Genomic DNA, 21,566 nt, shown 5'->3' on the forward strand with positions numbered 1-21,566 from the left:
ACAGATAAATTCTGAAACCAAAACATCTCTGTATTCTCTGTGATTATGGTGGTGATTTAAAACATTCGTTCAGTTATGATCAGGCCTGAAATGACATCTGTTACAGGTTTTCACATAAAAACAGCTTCATTATGGTGTAATGTGACTTCCAAACCACTCAAATTTCAGTCAAAAACAGCTGTTATTATCTGAGAAATACTGCTCTTAAACTTAAGTGAAAAGATGCATTATGTCTTTTAACATGTTTTTTCAGCACGTTTGTGCGTATTAAATGTGAATCAGCATGTGTGTGTATGTGTGTGTGTGTGTGTTCAGTCACTTACACTCAGCTGCGTCCAACTCATCAGGCAGGTTCCATCTGGATACCTGAACCAAAAACACACTACACACTCTGAATTGGACCGCACCTACAGAGAGACACACACACAATAATAATTCCTGTAACTGTTTATTTTACTACTGACTGTTTAATTAAATAATAACATAAAAACATAATTTGTTAATCATTTTATTAATTAGTGTGTTTAACCCTTTAAGCATGGATGGGCCCACAAGAAGAATAAAAAAAGTCAAAACATTACTAACTACAGTCTTGACCAACACATAATAGGTATCATTTGAAAGCTTAGAAGCTCTACTTTCCAATGCATGTAGACATTATGACCAAAACTGAACAAATGCTTTGAAATTTGCAGAAAATCAGAAGTGTTCCGTTTTTATAATTTATATAAACAAAATGAATAAATAAAATCATTGTAATTATAGCAATCAGTAAAAACGTCAAACTCATCAAATAGCCATGTGTCATATGTAGTTGGAAAGCTCTCAAAGAGTAAAATACAACCAGCCTATTTGTTTTACTCACAGACAAAATTATAGTGAGTAATAGCTAAGTATATGTCTTTGACAGTTATGTTAGTGTAGCTTGTATAACATGTTTTTGCTTATAACTTCACAAAAAATAAACAGAACTTAAAATATCATACCATTACTTACAAGAGGTGTTTATCTTTCAAATGAGCCCACACACAAGGTAATCAGATGCATAGATCATTAGATAATCCACATGAAGCACAATGTTACATATGACCACCAGGAGATGGCGCCAAGTACATGACACAGACTCAATGATGACTCAAATGACACAGAATGAAACTCATTCTGTGAAATCTCATTACTAAAATCATGTCTGCATGCTATGCAAACCTTTAGTCACTGTTGTGTTTGCATGTGTAATTAGTTCTTATGTACAATTACTATGTTTTTTTGGAGAGGCTTTTGGACACTTGGAGACATTTTTGGACACTATGATAAATTATTTTTGTAATGCTATAACTTTTGATTGCTTTGTCGTATCAAAACTGTATCTCAGATACAGTTGGCATGATTGGGAACAAAACAAAAGCAGTTTTTTGTAGCCAGCTTATTTACACCAAAAGACATATAATGTCAAACACAAGTCACAAATAAAGTTACTCTCTCTCTCTCTCTCTCTCTCTCTCTATAAGTTTTTTTTTTCTTTCAATGAATCCACACAATTAGTTCTCTGTTAAACAGTCAAAAAAAAAAAAAAAAAAAAAAAAAAAAACACTCAGTCCTTCCCAACAAGTTTCCCCAAAGAAAAAAAAACAATAATCCAGAATGCTTGCATGGTCCTCAGAATGGTTTGCTGGCCAACAATAAAAATAAAAAAAGGAAAAAACGACCAAAAACGTCTTCTCTTGCAAACAGTCCATTTCATGCAATACACAAAATGAATCCAAAAGTAAATCCAAGAAAGAGAGGGTTGTTTGACTGGCAGCAGGCCCCACACAAACAGGTAATCCTCCAGTCTCATCTGATTTTTTGCTACCCCTAAAATGGCTGCCCCATTGTCCTTCTAAAGCCACATTGGCATTTCAAAATAAGAGTCCCCATTAACTTAAAACAGGTTTCCTTATAAAGGTCCCAATAAATGAACTCATATGTACTAAGTATATTAATTGAATTCCAACTCAAACTCAATGTCTCACCAGTAAAGCATTTTCTGTGAACAGATTAGGACATAAATATTACCTTTAATACATACCACAATTCAAATACATCAAACACTTAACCCTTTTTTTGGTCAATGTTTAATGTGAATGTGTGTGTGTGTGTGTGTGTGAGATGCTCTAATGTGTGGCAGTGTCACAGAGTACAGAGTATTGGTGGATTCCTGCTTGGAGTTATTTATAGCAAATCTAAACTCAGCAATCCATTTATCCTATTCTCTGCAATTTTCTCCCACATAGGAAGACATCATAGTCTTTAAGATCCTATTGACTCTCTCTGTGAGATTTGTTTGCGGGTGATAGGTAGTGGTAAGCTTTTGGAAAACCCTACAACTTTTGCAGAGGTCCATAAGGAGCTGACTAAGGAATTGGGGTCCCTGATCAGACAGAATGTACTTGGGCACAAGTACATGCCCCCCCAAACCCCCCCCCCCCCACTCGTGAAAATCTCATTCTTTAGGATCTGGCAAATACGATGGGTCTTACAATGTCTTTCGATGGGAAGAGTTCAATCAACTTTGTAAAATAATCTACAATTACGAGAAGGAAAACATTGCCTTTTTTGCTCTTTGGGAAAGGGCCCATGATATTCACTCCAAGCATATAGCATGGTTCCTTTACTTCAGTTGACTGAAGGAATCCTAAGGACTTTGTATTAGGTGGTTTGTACTGTTGACATACTGTACATTCTTTGACATGTTTCCACACATCTCTGCACATATCTGGCCACCATGTGATCTCCAAGATCTTTAAGAGTGTCTTCATCCTTCCCAGATGGGCTCCTAAGGGGTTGTTGTGGAAGTAATCAATGAAAGTTAGTGTAAGTGGACTTCGGCACAACAAGTTGGTACTTTGCACCTACATCATTTGGAACCACTCGGTACAAGACACCCTGATGGATCTCCACCATATGTGGTTATCAGTGTCATCCCTAATCCCAGCTCGTTCCATCATTTCCCTCACATAGTCATCTTTGCTTTGGGATACGGCTATTTCAGCCAGAGTAGTAGGCAGATCAAAGTTCCACATTGTGGACTTCTTTGCTATCCCCAGAGCAAAGATGGCTTTATCTTAGACAGATCTTGATAGGGCATCTGGTACCACATTCATCCGCACTTTTCGGTAATGGACCTGGAACTGCAAATGTTGCAACCTCAAAGTCCAGCTGGTCAGCCTTTAGGAAGTTTTGGGAGAGTTGAAGGCCCATGACAGCGCAGCATGGTCAGTGTACACCATAAATGGGACTCCCTCTAGATAATGGTGCCACTTTTCAACTGCCCACACTACTGCAAGAGTTCTCAGTTCTCCAAGTACTCTCTCCATCAGTCTTTGGAATGTCACTCCAGCATTTTTTAGACCAAAGGGCATGGTCAAAAAATTATACACACAAAAGGGGGTAATGAATGCAGTCTTTTCTCTACTGCTCTTTCCCATTTCCACCTGCCAATAACCTGACTTTAGGTCAAGAGTGCTGAAGTACTTTGCACCATGCAGCGATTCCAGTATGTCATGTATTATAGGCATGGGGTAGGCATCCTGTGGGGTTTTGGCATTTAGACATCTGTAGTCTACACAGAATTGCAGGCTCCCATCTAACTTTGGAACTAGAAATACTGGTGATGACCAAGAGGACTGAGAGGGTTTAATAATGCCATCTTGGATGTAACGTCTGTGTAAGATCAGTGATGGCTAATTACACTTTGTTTGAAAAAAACCCTTTTAGCCTTTTGACATTTGCATATAAATTACTGACCTGGCCTCCGCGTTTACATTTATATGGGTGCTAAATTGCAGATGGTCTTTATCACTATCAAAAGGATGCTAAAACAGGTCGCCTCTGGAGTGTCTCCATCAAGCTTCAAACACATTCCACAGAAAGGGGGGTGACCCCCGTGCCAGGCACCAGAGCAGTTGTCTGTCTCCAGTAATTCCAATACACGTCACACACACACCTAAAGACATTTTCTCTATTTAGGCCATAGTAAGCAGTTATAAATGTATCTGCTATATGCATGTGTCGTATGTATATTCCCCTATTATATTAACTTAGTTAAAACCCTTTACTTGTATTAGTTAGACGTTAAATGCCTATATTCAAGTGTATGAGTGTATCTCTGCGTTAATATCGTCTGGAGGTTACCTTCTTGGTATCAAAATGATCTTCTCTTTATTTCTCACACAATAATGTACACCATGTGATCGTGAAATGCATCGAACAATTCTTACTATGTTTTGAATTAAAAGCTGCACTAGCGGTCCAGATCAGCAATAAAATGCGAATGGGCCATAAACGGAGACAAAGGATGTTTCTCCCGCTCAAAATGCATGCCTCTGATTGGCCACTCCACCCACAAAGTGGGTGCGGCAATGAACTATTAAAACTCCAGAACGCAGACTAATCATCGCTCAAAACTCTTCTTCTAGAGACCAACACACTCCAAAACTCTCCTCTTGAGTTTAACCTTCTGGCAGTGTTTACCTTCAAGTAACTTTGTGGATTTGCTGTGGACTTCTTCAACTCACTCCTAAAGAAATCGTCGAGGACCTCGTCTACCGCATCAAGACTCTTATTCAGCAACAAACCAATGCAAGTAACCATTTACAACTGATTAGATGCGTGTTTAAGTTTGAACCCCTTTTAAGGTGAATTGTGCCTCTGATGATTCTCATTTAGGTTGTGGTTAATTGATGTGAAATACTGCCCTTCTTTGCTCTCTCTCTCCTTTCCTTACTTTCCTTCATTCTATATATGTATGTTTTGCTTAGTTTGTTTGTATGTTAGTTATAGTTTCATTTATTAAATCCCTTATATTCACAATTGATTGTCTCTGTGTTCCGCTCACAATTCAAAGTCACTGAATGTTGCTCCTTGCTACATGCTAAACTACTGCTAGCACTGTATAAGTAGGAAGGCTATCGTTCCTTGGCCAGGAAAGTAATCTTTCTAGAATTGATAAATAATTATATTGTCTGCTCGGTGGACGGACAGATCAAGTAATTGTAATATCGATCCTGCTACAGTTAATTCTAAGATCTAATCTAAATATTTATTATTAATTATAACCAGTTATAATTAATTATAAATAATTCCCTTTTTAAGCTAATTTGCTACATATTTATATTGGACGGACAGATCAAATAATTGTAATATCGATTCTGCTAGAGTTAATTCTAAGATCTAATCTAAATATTTATTATTAATTATAACCAGTTATAATTAGTTATAAATAATTCCCTTTTTAAGCTAATTTGCTACATGGAGCATCCTTTCAATCTCCATTCTCATAATGATATTTTTAGGGATGAGACTCTTTAGGAAAAGCATCTGACTGGCACATTATCTGTAATTATGATGTGGTGAGTTGCCTCATTAGTCTTCCCTAGTTTGTCTGAACAGACAGTAGGCCAGGGATACAGGAGACGTTGTATTTCTGGAGGGTGGCTCATTATCAGGTCACTATGCATTGTGGCCTTGGCAAAAGTCAGAAACTCAAGCTTTTCAGACCCCTCTAAGGGCAAAGCCATATACAGATTGGTAACCTGATCCCTTTGCTGGGTCCAAAGCTGCTCACTGAGAGGCTGGTGGAGAAAAGGGAAATTGGTCATTCGTCCTCTAATCCTGAGCTCATAACTTTACAACATTCAGCTGCACTCCAGATCAATTTAGGAATTCAAGGCCTAGTATGAGGAGAAAAGCAAGTTGATCATCAGACATAACGTGAGTGTCCACAGTCCACACGAGCCCATGCCATTCATAAGTAATAGGTACTCTGCCTTCTGATGTATGTGCCTTCCCATCTACTAGCACAAAGACCCTGCTGAACTTTTCCTGCACTTCCTCACCAGGTTTTGCCAAATTTTCCCATAACTGCTTCTGCATTAATGTGTAAGTAGAACCAGTGTCAATAATGGCTTCTTTTTGGAATCCACGTATTCCTATGGCAACCTTAAGCAGTGGAGATGTGGTAGACTGAACTAAAGACACATGGTGAGTTTGGCCACTAGGGGGTTTTGTGATGTTGATGTGGCGAGAGGTACTCTTTTCCCCCCTTTTTTGGGCTTTGAGCTGGTTTACCTGGGCCCAGTAGTCTTTTTTTTTTTTAGTTCAGGTCCCTTTCAACCATTGAGCTAATGTAACTAACTGTTCTACCATATGTATCGCACCTCTCAGACTGCCTGCCAGTGAAGTGTTGCAATTATTTAGAATTCTCCTCAACACTTCAATGTCAGGTAGGTCAGCCTTCCACTTTAAGCACAATGCTCTGTAGTCATAAGCAAAGTCTCGAATACATTGGTCAGGGTCTTGAACCATCATTTTGAGTTGATCCTCTACCTCTGAGGAAGAAAGGCTACCAAAAATGTTTTTCTAAACACAGCCCAGCTATATATCTTATTCTTCTCTACCATCCACCAACTTCTGGCATGCCAGTGAGTACAGTGTTGAGAGCGGCCATGATTTCTGTATCTGACATGGGTCTGAGCGTCAATAAATGTTCAAATTTTTCTTTAAACTCCAACACATCACTTGTTTCACTCATTTCTCCAAAACTAGGGAATTCTAAATTAATTGGAGGATTGGGGTAAGAAGCAGATGGGATGGATGAATGTTGCCCTTCAATGTCAGAAGTGACTTGTCTAAAAGAAAACTGTGACACAGGAGTACTGGTTTTCCTGATGCGGGCGATTCCTTTTTCCACTGCTCACCCCTCCTTTGGAGACAGTCTACCACTCCTTGTTCTAGCTGAGCTAGAGATCTTTGCACTTCTGCTTCCATATCCTCAAACCACTGTTCAATTGAATCTCGGAATCCAGACTCTCCGTTTACAGCACTTTAATTGGAAGATCTAAAATCATTTTTCAATGAATTTATTTTGTTCTGTAATGCTTGGACAGTCTGAGAGAGGCTTAATACTTCAGATTCAAGTCTTCTAAACACACTCCCAACAGGGTTCAGAGCTGACTGTTCATCTTCATCACTCTTCTCTGTTGGACTATCAATATGAAGGAAAGGGACACTGCACCACCCATATTATCGGGAGAATTATCAGGATTTAACTCAGCCTGAACCCTAACACTATGAGAGTCAGCAGTACTCATTGTGTGTATGAAAATAATATTCAGCAATGTGTGATACAAATGAAACAAAACATTTAAAATTATTTTTACAGGTTCCCCGTATGGGCCACAATATGTAACAAATTGGCTTCTGCTTATTGAGAAACACAACTTTTACTGCAAGGATCGGATATTCTGAAATAGTGCAATCAGTTCAATGGTTTGATATTAAACTCAAATTCAACAAAAGAGGCAGCAGCAAAATTAAAGAATCAGATATATTGTTAAACAGAAATATTCAACCACAAGTCACAAATGAAGTCACTCCATAAACGTCTTCTCTTGCAAACAGAACTTTTCATGTAATCCACAAAATGAATCCAAACGTAAATCCAAGAAAGAAAGGTTTGTTTTACTGGCAGCAGGCCCCACACAAATCATCCAGTTTCATCTGATTTTTTACTACCCCTAAAATGGCTGCCCCATTGTCCTTCTAATGCCAGATGGGCATTTCAAAATAAGAGTGCCTGTTAACTTAAAAAAAAAAAAAAAAACAGGTTTCCTTATAAATGTCCCAATAAATGAACTCACAATTTTGCACTGCACATGCTGGTGCTACTACTGCCAACAGCACAAATAAACGGTTTAGAATGTTCGTGTTGGCACGTCCAGTGTAGACAGCCTCAAGCCGTTGTGGCGCATAGCATCAACAAATGCACCCATGTAAGCAGAGAGTAAGTCTATGGGACTTTTTACCATTTTTAATCGCTGTTGCATGAAAACCTCGAGTTCAATAAATTACAAAAGACATAGCACACTATTCCAGAACAGTCTGAAGGGTCTGTGCTGAGTTTGGTGGATGTAGCTTGAAAGCTCTGGGAGGAGTTAGTGTTAGACATTTTGCAAAAACCCTAAACAAAGTTTGTATAATAACAGTATTTTGGCTTTGTCAAGCCAAAATAATAGTTATACATGTCAAAGAATATTTTGCCCTGCAACACCAATTTTATACTAAACCCATGAAACACAATTCAACATAATGAAAGAAATAAAACACGTATAAAACACTAATATAAATTGATACACAAATACAATACCGATAGATCAATAATACAACACTATTACAATGACAACACTTTAAAACAATTTAACACTAATATCAATCAACACACCAATACAGTTACAAATTAACAGTAAAACACTATACGACACAATACAACAACTAGGGTTGCCACCTTGGCCCTGTAAAATTCCTGGACGCCTGATCAATGATGAAAAACTTATTGCTTGCCATCATACAAGAAATAAAAAATAAAATTAAGAAAGTTTAGGCTACTCCTTGTTGGATATGGAAATTACCACATACTGTATATTGTAAGGGACTCGACATGGAGGTGAAGGCAGAATCCATATGCAAGAAGTTTATTATAATCAGCAAACAAATCGAAGACACTAGGCAGAGACGTAATCGCTGAAGCAGGCAAAGTAGTCGTTACACAGGTAATCAGTCCAACCAGACAAACAGAGCAAAACAGTAATCCAATAAAACAGGCACAATGGTTATAACAAGTAGGCAAATAAACATGCAATGAAAATAACACTTGACAAGGCAGTAAAACCAGCAATCCTTCGCAAAGTCACAATGGAAGAGCATGGCTATTTATATGGTTCAAACAGGAAGTAACCATAGAAGAAACGGTACAGTGTCAGTATTCAGGAAAGGGCTCCCTCTGGTGGTCGGCTGAAGGGATACCAGCATCATTCACTACATAGTGTATAATTCAATAAAACAATCACTCACAAATTTATTTATTTTTTTTAATGTGTCTGTTTTTAAGATTTCTTAAATTTTTAAGATCTAATAAAAAAATCCATCAAAATGAATTGTGTAACTTTTAACAAATTTTAAACATAAAATATTTTGTTTTTTATTTATTTATTTTTTAAGATTACTCAACTCAATTTGATGGGATTTTGTTATGAAATTGAAATGTGTAAAAAAAAAATATAATAAATGTCTTATAAAATGCCTTTTAAAGTTTAAAAATAATTATTCATTCCAAAGGAAATCAAGCAAATGTACAAAAACATTAACTCAATACATATATATATATATTAGGGGTGTAACGTTACACAGAAGTCACGGTTCGGTACGTACCTTGGTTTTGTGGTCACGGTTCAATACGAGTTCGGTACAACAGGAAAAAGCAACAAATCTCAAATGGTAGGTTTCTTTTCATTTATTTTGAACAGACAGTAGTGCAAATTACAGTTTGTTCCACCTAGCGGCATTTAGTCCCCCTTGAGGTAGTTGGTACAGTACAGCCTCCTTTAGTGTATTAAGCACTAAGCAGTAAACAGAATGCACTCTTGCATAGGCCATATTTTTTTCTAAGGTTGATAAAAAACAAAAGGTATTTGGTCACAATCAGCTACAAAACTGAAAAGCATCTCTTGTGTTATAAAAGTACAAAATAAATAGAATAATGAAAAATAAAACTTGTGCATTAGGAGAAGCCATTCTTGTTTTGGGTTGGTGCATGGATGGTCTCTTCTTCTTCTGCTCTTTTTCCTGTTGTGGCGGTTAGCAAACAGCGTTGCATTACCACCCCCGCCCCCTTCTGGATTGGAGTGGATCGCCTGTGACTGACTCAGATGTGTTCTTCATCTGACTGCATGCACCGAACCGTGACGGTTCAGGATGAATACATGAACCGTTACACCCCTAATATATATATATATATTCAAGATTTATAGTACTTATTTCAAGATAAACGCATTTCAATTTCATAACAAATTTCCATCAAACTGAATTGTCATCTTTAACAAAATTAACAAAACAAAAATCTTATTATCTATTAATATCTTATGATATTTTAAGTTTTACTAATTGTGTTAAAGATCACAAAATTCAATTTGACGGATATTTGTTATGAAATTGAAATGCATAAATCTTTTTAAAAAATAGGCTTTTTTTGTTGTTGATGAGTGTTCAGCATTAGAGATCTTAGAGTAAAAGAAAGGACTTCCTTTTTTGGACATGCTTTCCAGAACATTAAAGTAAGTAGATTAAAGTTTAAAGTATTGTTCACATAAAAGTGAAAAATCTCAATCATCCAAACAAACCAGTTCACTAAAACTAATCACACTTTCTTATAAATCATATAAGAATGCGTTTGATTTTCCTCCTTGCTTAGTATTCTTATAAACAAAGGTTTATATGTGTGAATGCATCAGGAAAATATTGAAATTCTGGGACATTTTGGTTCCGGAATGGAATAAAAAATTTTCCAGAACAGACGAGCAAAAACTGTGATGACCCTGGAAAATCCTGGACGGGTGCCAACCCTAACAACAGTACAAAACAATTCACCAACACAATACTATACAACACTTATGACAACATTACAACACACTACACCAAAACGACACTGTACAACACAATACCACACCTATACAAAACTACAATATAATACATCAATACAACATATTCAACACAACCCAAGAAAACAACACAGTACAACAACATTACAACACTACACACCAATACAACACAACACCTATGACAACATTACAACACACTACACCACCATGACACTGTACAACACAATACAACACCTATACAACACTACAATGTAATACATCAATACAACATATTCAACACAACCCAAGAAAACAACACAGTAAAACAACAGTACAACACTACACACCAATACAACACAACACCTATGACAACATTACAACACACTACACCAACACGACACTGTACAACACAATACAACACTACAATATAATACATCAATACAACATATTCAACACAACCCAAGAAAACAACACAGTAAAACAACATTACAACACTACACACCAATACAACACAACACCTATGACAACATTACAACACACTACACCAACACGGCACTGTACAACACAATACAACACCTATACAACACTACAATATAATACATCAGTACAACATATTCAACACAACCCAAGAAAACAACACAGTGCAACAGCACACACCAATACAACACAACACCTATGACAACATTACAACACACTACACCACCATGACACTGTACAACACAATACAACACTACAATATAATACATCAATACAACATATTCAACACAACACAATAAAACAACAGTACAACACTACACACCAATACAACACAACACCTATGACAACATTACAACACAATACAACACCTATACAACACTACAATATAATACATCAATACAACATATTCAACACAACCCAAGAAAACAACACAGTGCAACAGCACACACCAATACAACACAACACCTATGACAACATTACAACACACTACACCACCATGACACTGTACAACACAATACAACACCTATACAACACTACAATATAATACATCAATACAACATATTCAACACAACACAATAAAACAACAGTACAACACTACACACCAATACAACACAACACCTATGACAACATTACAACATACTACACCAACACGACACTGTACAACACAATACAACACCTATACAACACTACAATATAATTCATCAATACAACATATTCAACACAACCCAAGAACTCAACATAGTACAACAACAGTACAACACTACACACCAACATGACACTGTACAACACAATACAACACTACAATATAATACAACATATTCAACACAACCCAAGAAAACAACACAGTACAACAACATTACAACACTACACATCAATACAAAACAACACCTATGGCAACATTACAACACACTACACCACCATGACACTGTACAACACAATACAACACTACAATATAATACATCAATACAACATGTTCAACACAACCCAAGAAAACAACACAGTACAACAACATTACAACACTACACACCAATACAACACAACACCTATGATAACATTACAACACACTACACCACCATGACACTGTACAACACAATACAACACTACAATGTAATACATCAATACAACATGTTCAACACAACCCAAGAAAACAACACAGTAAAACAACATTACAACACTACACACCAATACAAAACAACACCTATGATAACATTACAACACACTACACCACCATGACACTGTACAACACAATACAACACTACAATATAATACATCAATACAACATGTTCAACACAACCCAAGAAAACAACACAGTAAAACAACAGTACAACACTACACACCAATACAACACAACACCTATGACAACATTACAACACACTACACCAACACGACACTGTACAACACAATACAACACCTATACAACACTACAATATAATTCATCAATACAACATATTCAACACGACCTAAGAACTCAACATAGTACAACAACAGTACAACACTACACACCAATACAACACAACACCTGTGACAACATTACAACAGACTACACCAACACAACACTGTACAACACAATACAACACTACAATATAATACAGCAATACAACATATTCAACACAACCCAAGAAAACAACACAGTAAAACAACAATACAACACTACACACCAATACAAAACAACACCTATGACAACATTACAACACACTACACCAACACGGCACTGTACAACACAATACAACACTACAATATAATACATCAATACAACATATTCAACACAACCAAAGAAAACAACACAGTACAACAGCACACACCATTACAACACAACACCTATGACAACATTACAACACACTACACCAACACGGCACTGTACAACACAATACAACACTACAATATAATACATCAATACAACATATTCAACACAACCAAAGAAAACAACACAGTACAACAGCACACACCAATACAACACAACACCTATGACAACATTACAACACACTATGCCAACACAACACTGTACAACACAATACAACACCTATACAACACTACAATTTAATACAACATATTCAACACAACCCACGAAAACAACACAGTACAACAGTACACACTAATACAATAAAACACCTAGAAATCACAATACAACTATTCAGCACAACACAACAACACAATGCAATACAGCAACAACATTACACATTGAAGACAATACAAAACAATACATCAACAACTTGACAATACACTAATACAACACTACAATACTACTAAAACACAATACACCAATACAGTGCAACACAATACACCAACACAACACTAAATAACACTTACAAAACAACAGTAAAACACTATACAACACAACACCTACATGACAACATTACAACACAATGCAATACCTAGACAACACAATTCACAAGATGGTCCAGAATAAACAAATAAATCAACGTGAGTTCTCTTAAAAAGAACTAAACCGCACATCTCGTTGTAGTGGTTCAATAGATTTGTATATTTTGACAGTTTTGACACCAATGTGGCCTATTTTCATGATCTCATAAAAAGCCTCACAAATTGACTGTTCAACCCGCAGCATTAGTGTGAATTTAAGCATAGAAATATTATAAATGATCTCAGCTCCAACTTAAAGACTTCAAAACCCAATATAAATCACTTCTGCTCATTTTAAGAGGACATGCATACATTACCATCAATTACACACTCAATCTTTACATGTCAAAGTCTTCCTGACTTTCAGAAAGTTAACGTATCTTTCCTCACAGTAAACTCATGTTAAACTCTATGTACCTGCTTTTGGCTGCATTAACCCTTTAAGCTCTGAAGAAGTTTTTTAATATTTCCTGTTTCAGTGGCATACTCAAAATTAAAGGCTTATAACTCAACAAAAAACAAGGAGGGTGAAGTGTTTGGTATTATTGTAAAGAAAACTTTTCATGATACAGTCTGAGACTCTCAGACTAAGAAACTGCTGAAAAAACAAATTAGCCACAAATTAACCATTTTTTTCACATTTTTCTCATTTAAGATTATATACACTACCGGTCAAAAGTTTTGAAACACTTGACTGAAATGTTTCTCATGATCTTAAAAATCTTTTGAGCTGAAGGTGTATGCTTAAATGTTTGAAATTAGTTTTGTAGACAAAAATATAATTGTGCCACCATATTAATTTATTTCATTATAAAACTAAAATTTAATAAAAAATTTTTGAAATTGATGACTTGGACCAAATAATAAAGAAAAGCAGCCAATAAGTGCCCAACATAGATGGGAACTCCTTCAATACTGTTTAAAAAGCATCCCAGGGTGATACCTCAAGAAGTTGGTTGAGAAAATGTCAAGAGTACATGTCTGCAAATTCTAGGCAAAGGGTGACTACTTTGAAGATGCTAAAATATAACACAGATTTGATTTATTTTGGATTCCCTATCTGTCACTCACTCGATGTTGTGTCGATGTAGTGACACTACGGGTCACTCTTGGGAGCCCGAAACACCTCTGGTCTTTGAAAAAAGGCCAATGAAAATTGGCATACCACTCCCCCGAACATACGGGTATAATAGGAGCTGGTATGCAACCACTCATTCAGATTTTCTCTTCGGAGCAGAACAGTCGATGCTCACTGAGCTGAATTTTCACGCCTGTTCATTCACCTCTGCTGGGTCTGATGGTGCATTTCAGCGGCTTCTCCCCCTCTGCACTGGTGCACTGCAGAGAATGCCCCTGGGTGCTTCGGCAGAAATAAAAGAGTATATTCTAAAAAAGAAAAAAAGAGTATATTTCTCTAAAAGAGCGGCACACACAGAATGTCTTTTTAAAGATGCCTTTCCGTTTGTGTGTTATTCCTGGTTGCGCTCGTTATCTCTCGCCTTCAGATGGTCACGATCGCTGTCTTTCGTGTCTGGGCGCTACCCACGCGGAGACAGCGTTCGTGGATGGGTCATGTACTCATTGCGAGAACATGACCATGGCAACGTTGCGGTCGTGGCTCCCCGCCTCGGTCCTTCTACCTACGGGTATGGGGACGATTTGGGGACCTCAATGGGGCCACCTCCGCCGGGTATCCCCCCACGGACTTCCCATTCCCCAGAACGCTCGTCTGCCCCGATCGGGTTTCCAGATGAGTCCGCCGGCTCGTCTCACAGCGAGTTCGACCTCTTGTTCGGAGCCCGTGAAGATGATGAGCTCTCGAGCGCAGCAATTCTCATTGGCCTTTTTTCAAAGCCAGAGGTGTTTCGGGCTCCCAAGAGTGACCCCTAGTGTCAGTACATCGACACAACGTCTCGTTCCCTCCATCAGGGAACGGAGGTTACAAAAGTAACCAGGACGTTTTGTTTAGTCACAACATAATTCCCATAGTTCCATTTATGTTATTCCATAGTTTTGATGACTTTACTATTATTCTAAAATATGAAGAAAACAAATTATAATAAAGAATGAGTGTTTCAAAACGTCATGGTTACTTGTGTAACCTCCGTTCCCTGATGGAGGGAATGAGACATTGTGTCGATGTACTGACACTAGGGGTCACTCTTGGGAGCTGGAGACACCTCTGGTCTTTGATAAAAGGCCAATGAAAATTGCCGAGTGGTATTTGCATGCCACTCCCCCGGACATACAGGTATAAAAGGAGCTGGTATGCAACCACTCAGGTTTTATGCTGAGGATCCAATATAAGGTCTGGCCATTTCAGCGGGTAGTTCTGTGTTGGGGCAGGAGGGACACAACGTCTCGTTCCCTCCATCAGGGAACGGAGGTTACACAAGTAACCATGACGTTCCCTATCTGTCACTCACTTGACGTTGTGTCGATGTAGTGACACTAGGGGTCCCTATATGAAATGCCACAATTGGCTGAACTGTGTTACGTGAACTGGCGGTGTGTGGTGGGCAGACTACTGTGTGCCTCATAGCCAGCACACCAGGTCGACACGTAACATCACCTAACATAGTTATGAGTGTCGAACGGCCCTTTTTGGGGACAAGTCGACTACCCAAGAGATAGAGACAGGCTTAACCCAGTTGTGGCCTCTTTTCCCCTTATCTTTTTTCCACTCCCTAAAAAAGAAGGGGGAATTATCCAACTGGGCCGCCAGGTCTAGTCGGGTGGTGTCCCTCCCAAGGGAAAGACACAGCGGAGACCACACCTTGCCCAAAGAGAGGGGGGGATATTTAAGTGGAAGGATACGGCACATGGTCTTTCCAACTATGTGGAGAGTCTTCAAGGTAGATCCTGCCTAATGGGGGAGGAGTTACTACAAACATGGAAACTGGGGCAGAGGGGCTCTGCCCAAGGAAGACGCAGTTTGCTGACAGAGAAACGAAATAGCGGAAGAAATATATAAATATATGGCATGGGGTTAGCCTTACAGGGAACCGTGTACTGGGCTGGCAGCAAATCTCTCTGAAAACTCAACTGCCACAGGGCTCGGAGGAAGTCAACCAGGGAACAAACTTGTGAACACTACTGGGAATTAATGGCGCACGTCTTCAGCTCAAAACGAGGTGGAAGGCGCTATGTGCAAGCGATACACCCGGCTGGCTATCCCGGGCTTATCCGCTTGTGTTGCGTGCCACTACCTGGGACGAAACCGGTTCCACCCGGAGGTTGTAGAACCTTGCAAAGGTGTTGGGTGTTGCCCAGCCCGCTGCTCTGCAAATGTCTTTTAGAGAGGCACCTCTGGCCAGGGCCCAGGAAGCCGCTACACCCCTGGTAGAATGGGCTTGTAGCTCTACCGGGGGCGGCACGTCCTGGGCGAGATATGCCATAGTTTTGGTGTCAATGAGCCAGTGGGTGATCCTCTGCTTGGAGACAGCGCTTCCTTTCCGCTATGCACCAAAGCAGACAAAGAGCTGCTCAAAGATTCTAAAGCTCTGCGTGAGATCCACATAGATGTGTAAAGCACGCACCGGACACAGCAACGACAGGGCTGGGTCTGCCTCCTCCTGGGGCAGCGCTTGCAGGTTCACCACCTGGTCCCTAAAAGAGGTGGTGGGAACCTTGGGCACATAGCCCGGTCGGGGTCTCAGCATCACGTGAGAGTAACCCGGACCAAACTCCAGGCACGTTTCTCTGACAGAGAATGCTTGCAGGTCACCTACCCTCTTGATGGAAGTGAGCGCAGTCAGGAGGGCAGTCTTCAAGGAGAGTGCCTTAAGCTCAGCTGACTGCAAAGGCTCAAAGGGGGCTCTCTGTAGACCCTGAAGAACTACAGAGAGGTCCGATGAGGGAACGAGGCACGGTCTGGAGGGATTCAGCCTCCTGGCGCCTCTTAGGAACCTGATGATCAGGTCGTGCTTCCCTAAGGACTTACCGTTGACTGTGTCATGGTGTGCTGCTATGGTGGCAACGTACACCTTCAAGGTGGAAGGGGACAGCCTCCCTTCCAACCTCTCCTGCAGGAAGGAAAGCACTGATCTGACTGCGCATCTCTGGGGGTCTTCGCGTCAGGAAGAACACCACTTAGCGAACAGATGCCACTTAAAGGCATACAGGCACCTCATAGAGGGGCTCTAGCCTGAGTGATCGTGTCTACCACCGCAGGTCCTTCCTCAGGGGAATTCGTCAGGGGGAAGCTGTCGCGAGGAGCATGAGGTCCGAGAACCACGTCTGGGTGGGCCAGTAGGGTGCTACCAGGACGACCTGCTCCTCGTCCTCCATGACCTTGCACAGGGTCTGTGCAAGCAGGCTCACTGGGGGAAATGCATATTTGCATAGGCCAGGGGGCCAGCTGTGTGCCAGCGCGTCTATGCCAAGGGGAGCCTCGGTGAGGGCGTACCAGAGCAGGCAGTGGGAGCATTCTTGGGAGGCTAACAGGTCCACCTGTGCCCGTACGAATCGACTCCAAATCAGCTGGACCACCTGAGGGTGGAGTCTCCACTCTCCCCTGAGGATAACCTGCCATGACAGCGCATCCGCTGTAGTGTTGAGGTTGCCCGGGATGTGAGTGGCTCGCAGCGACTTGAAGTGCTGCTGACTCCAGAGGAGGAGACGGCGGGCGAGTTGTGACATACAACGAGAGCACAGACCACCTTGGCGGTTGACATATGCTACCATTGCCATGTTGTCTGTCCGAACTAACACATGCTTGCTCTGGATCAATGGCCGGAACCTCCGCAGGGTGAGCAGAATTGCCAACAACTCGAGGCAGTTGATGTGCCAATGCAGTCGTGGACCCGTCCAGAGGCCGGCAGCTGCGTGCCTGTTGCAAACAGTGCCCCAGCCCATCTTGGAGGCATCTGTCGTGACCACGACGTGCCTGTAGACCAGTTCTAGAGGAACACCTGCCCGTAGAAACGAGAGGTCGGTCCAAGGGCTAAAATGACGGTGACAGACTGGCGTGATGACCATGCTATGTGTCCCATGGTGCCATGCCCATCTCAGGACTCAAGTCTGGAGCCAGTGCTGAAGTGGCCTCATATGCATCAACCCGAGCGGGATGGCCACCGCCGAGGATGCCATATGCCCCAGGAGCCTATGAAAAAGATTCAGTGGAACCGCTGTTTTCTGTTTGAACACCTTCAAACAGGCCAGCTGGGCGTGCTCGTTCGTAAGGCACGCCGTCAAGGAGACTGAGTCCAACTCCAAACCGAGAAAAGAGATGCTCTGAACCGGGAGGAGCTTGCTCTTTTCCCAGTTGACCCAAAGCCCTAGTCGGCTGAGCTGTGAGAGCACCAGGTCCCTGTAAGCGCACAACATGTCTCAAGAGTGAGCTAGGCTTAGCCAGTCATCGAGATAGTTGAGAATGCGAATGCCCAACTCCCTTAACGGGGCAAGGGCAGCCTCTGCGACCTTCGTAAAGACGTGAGGAGACAAGGACAGGCCGAAAGGAGGACTTTGTACTGATACGCCTGACTCTCGAATGAAAACCGCAGGAAGGGTCTGTGTCGAGGAAGGATCGAGACGTGGAAGTATGCATCCTTCAGGTCTACCGCCGCGAAACAATCTTGATGCCGGACGCTCGCCGGAATGCATTTTTGCGTCAGCATCTTGAACAGGAGTCTGTGTAAGGCCCGGTTCGGTACTCGCAGGTCCAAGATCTGCCGCAACCCACCGCCTTTTTTCGGTACAATGAAGTAGGGGCTGTAAAACCCTTTCTTCATCTCGGCTGGAGGGACAGGTTCTATTGCGCCCTTCTGTAGGAGGGAAGCGATCTCCGCGCACAAGGTGGCAGTGTTTTCACCCTTGACCAAGGTGAAGTGAATACCGCTGAACCTGGGCGGATGCCTGGCGAACTGAATCGCGTAGCCGAGTCGGACGGTCCGGTTCAGCCATCGTGATGGATTGGAAAGCGCGAGCCACGCATCCAAGTTCCGCGCAAGGGGGACCAAGGGGACAACGTTGTCGGACGTACTGGCAGGTGGGGCCTTGCGGCGGGGCGGAGCTCGAGGTGCCACACCACATCGTGGCCGTGCTGAGTCTAGGGACATCGAAGCACTTACCTGGCTCCTTGTGACCACCCCCAGAATAGCCTGGGACGGGGGAGGAAGAGGCCTGTCCTCGTAACCCGTGGAGACTGCCACATCGGGGGCGACTGTGTGCCACAGCTGGGCACTCAGGGGCAGAAAGGCCACTGCTGGAGCGCCAATCCTGCAAGAAAAAACCCATGGACGGTAGTCGTGGTGATGACCGTACACACCGATTATGTGACCCAGGGAGGAAGGAAGCCGCTCTTTTGCTGAACTGTTGGGTACTGCAGCCACTTGGGCATGCGGCAAAATCAAACAAAAAGGCAACAAAAGATTTTCCACCCGGCCCTCCACCGGGGGATGGAGTGGTCTTTTTACCAGCTCCAAGTGAGTGGGTTCCTTCGTCCCTGAGTCGCCCGTCTCAGGGGCGCTTTGAGGACTTCTGTGGGTTCTTAGGCACCGGCTGTGAGACGGGTGGCGTCTGCTTCCTGCATTGGGCTCCACGCCGGGGCCGGGCCGAAGGGGCGGGCTGCGGCAGAGCCGGTGCAGTCACCGCAGGTGGAGACCCTTGGCGACGAGCAGACAGAGTGTGGGATCTTGAGCCACGCCGGGGCAGGATGTGCCGGATTGCCTCCGTCTGCTGCTTCACCGCCAAGAACTGCTGCGCAAAGTCCTCGACGGTGTCGCCGAATAGGCCAGTCTGGGAAATGGGGGCAGCAAGGAACTGTGTCTTGTCGGCTTCACCCATCTCGACCAGGTTGAGCCAAAGGAGGCGCTCCTGGACCACTAGTGTGGCCATCGTCCGTGCGAGAGACTGCGCCGTGACCTTCGTCGCTCGGAGAGCGAGGTCGGTCGCCGAGCGCAGTTCCTGCATCAAATCTGGGGCGGAACTACCCTCGTGCAGTTCTTTCAACGCCTTGGCTTGGTGGACCTGCAGGAGAGCCATGGCGTGCACGGCACAGGCGGCTTGTCCAGCAGCACTGTAGGCTTTAGCTGTCAGGGATGCCGTGAGCCTACAGGGCTTGGATGGGAGCTTAGGGCATCCGCACCAGGTGGCGGCGCTCTGCGGGCAAAGGTGCACCGGGAGCGCCTTATCCACCGGGGGAATCGCCGTATAGCCCCTGGCCGCCCCACCATCGAGGGTAGTGAGAGCGGGGGAACTGCGGAATCGGGGCCGGGCAGTAAAAGGTGCCTCCCATGACTTCGTCAACTCCTCATGCACTTCTGGGAAGAATGGCACTGGAGCAGGGCGTGGCTGCTTTGAGCGGCGCCACGAGCCCAGGAACCAATCATCAAGCCGTGAGGGTTCAGGGGAGAGTGGAGGGTTCCACTCTAACCCGACACTTGTGGCCGCCCGGGAAAGCATGTCCGTCATTTCGGCATCGGCCTGTGACTGGGCAATCATCCCCGAAGGGGGAAGCCCAGCTGAAGCTTCTGCATCCGACTGGACAAGCCCGCTCTCTGATGCTGCGCTCGAGAGCTCATCATCTTCGCGGGCTCTGAACAAGAAGCCGTGAGACGAGCCGGCGAACTCATCCGGAAGCCCGACTGGGGCAGACGAGTGTGCTGGGGAATGAGAGGTCCGCGGGGGGATACCCGGAAGAGACGATCCCATTGGGGTCCCCAAATTGCCCCCAGTGCTAGCTGCGCTGGCCTCATACCCGTAAGTAGAAGGACCGAGGCGGGGAGCCGCTGGGGTGGCTTGCTTTCTTACGAATCCACAAATGCTGCCTCTGTGTGGGTCGCGCCCAGACACAAAAGACAACCAGGAATAACACACAATCGGAAAGGCATCTTTAAAATTTTCCGTGTGTGCCGCTCTTTTAGAGAAATATATACTCTTTTAGAGGAGGAAAAGCTCTTTCAGATAATATACTCTCTTGTTTTTCTGCTGAAGCGCCCAGGGGCATTCTCTGCAGTGCACCAGTGCAGAGGAGGGAGAAGCCGCTGAAATGCGCCGTCAGATCCAGCAGAGGTGAATGAACAGTAGTATTAAGCTCAATGAGCATGTCCGTTCAGCTCCGAAGAGAAAATCAGAACCTGAATGAGTGGTTGCATACCAGCTCCTTTTATACCCGTATGTCTGGGGAAGTGGCATGCATATACCACTCGCCAATTTTCATTGGCCTTTTATCAAAGACCAGAGGTGTCTCGGGCTCCCAAGAGTGACCCCTAGTGTCACTACATCGACACAACTTCGAGTGAGTGACAGACAGGGAACTTTTGACCAGTAGTGTAT

General features: G+C 42.6%; 1 protein-coding gene across 12 annotated transcripts in view; it reads right to left on the reverse strand.

Moving 5' to 3' along the window:
- The window catches only part of LOC127454472 (receptor-type tyrosine-protein phosphatase delta-like), a 590,598-nt gene that overhangs the window by 406,702 nt on the left and 162,330 nt on the right, over nt 1-21,566 (reverse strand). For all 12 annotated transcript variants that reach the window (XM_051721784.1, XM_051721752.1, XM_051721766.1 and 9 more), the window contains exon 5: nt 324-407. The gene's annotated coding sequence lies outside the window, so the exon portion shown is untranslated. The remainder of the gene's footprint in view (nt 1-323; nt 408-21,566) is intronic.

This window comes from Myxocyprinus asiaticus, chromosome 2 (assembly GCF_019703515.2).
Source record: "Myxocyprinus asiaticus isolate MX2 ecotype Aquarium Trade chromosome 2, UBuf_Myxa_2, whole genome shotgun sequence".
In the NCBI taxonomy this organism is placed as follows: domain Eukaryota; kingdom Metazoa; phylum Chordata; class Actinopteri; order Cypriniformes; family Catostomidae; genus Myxocyprinus; species Myxocyprinus asiaticus.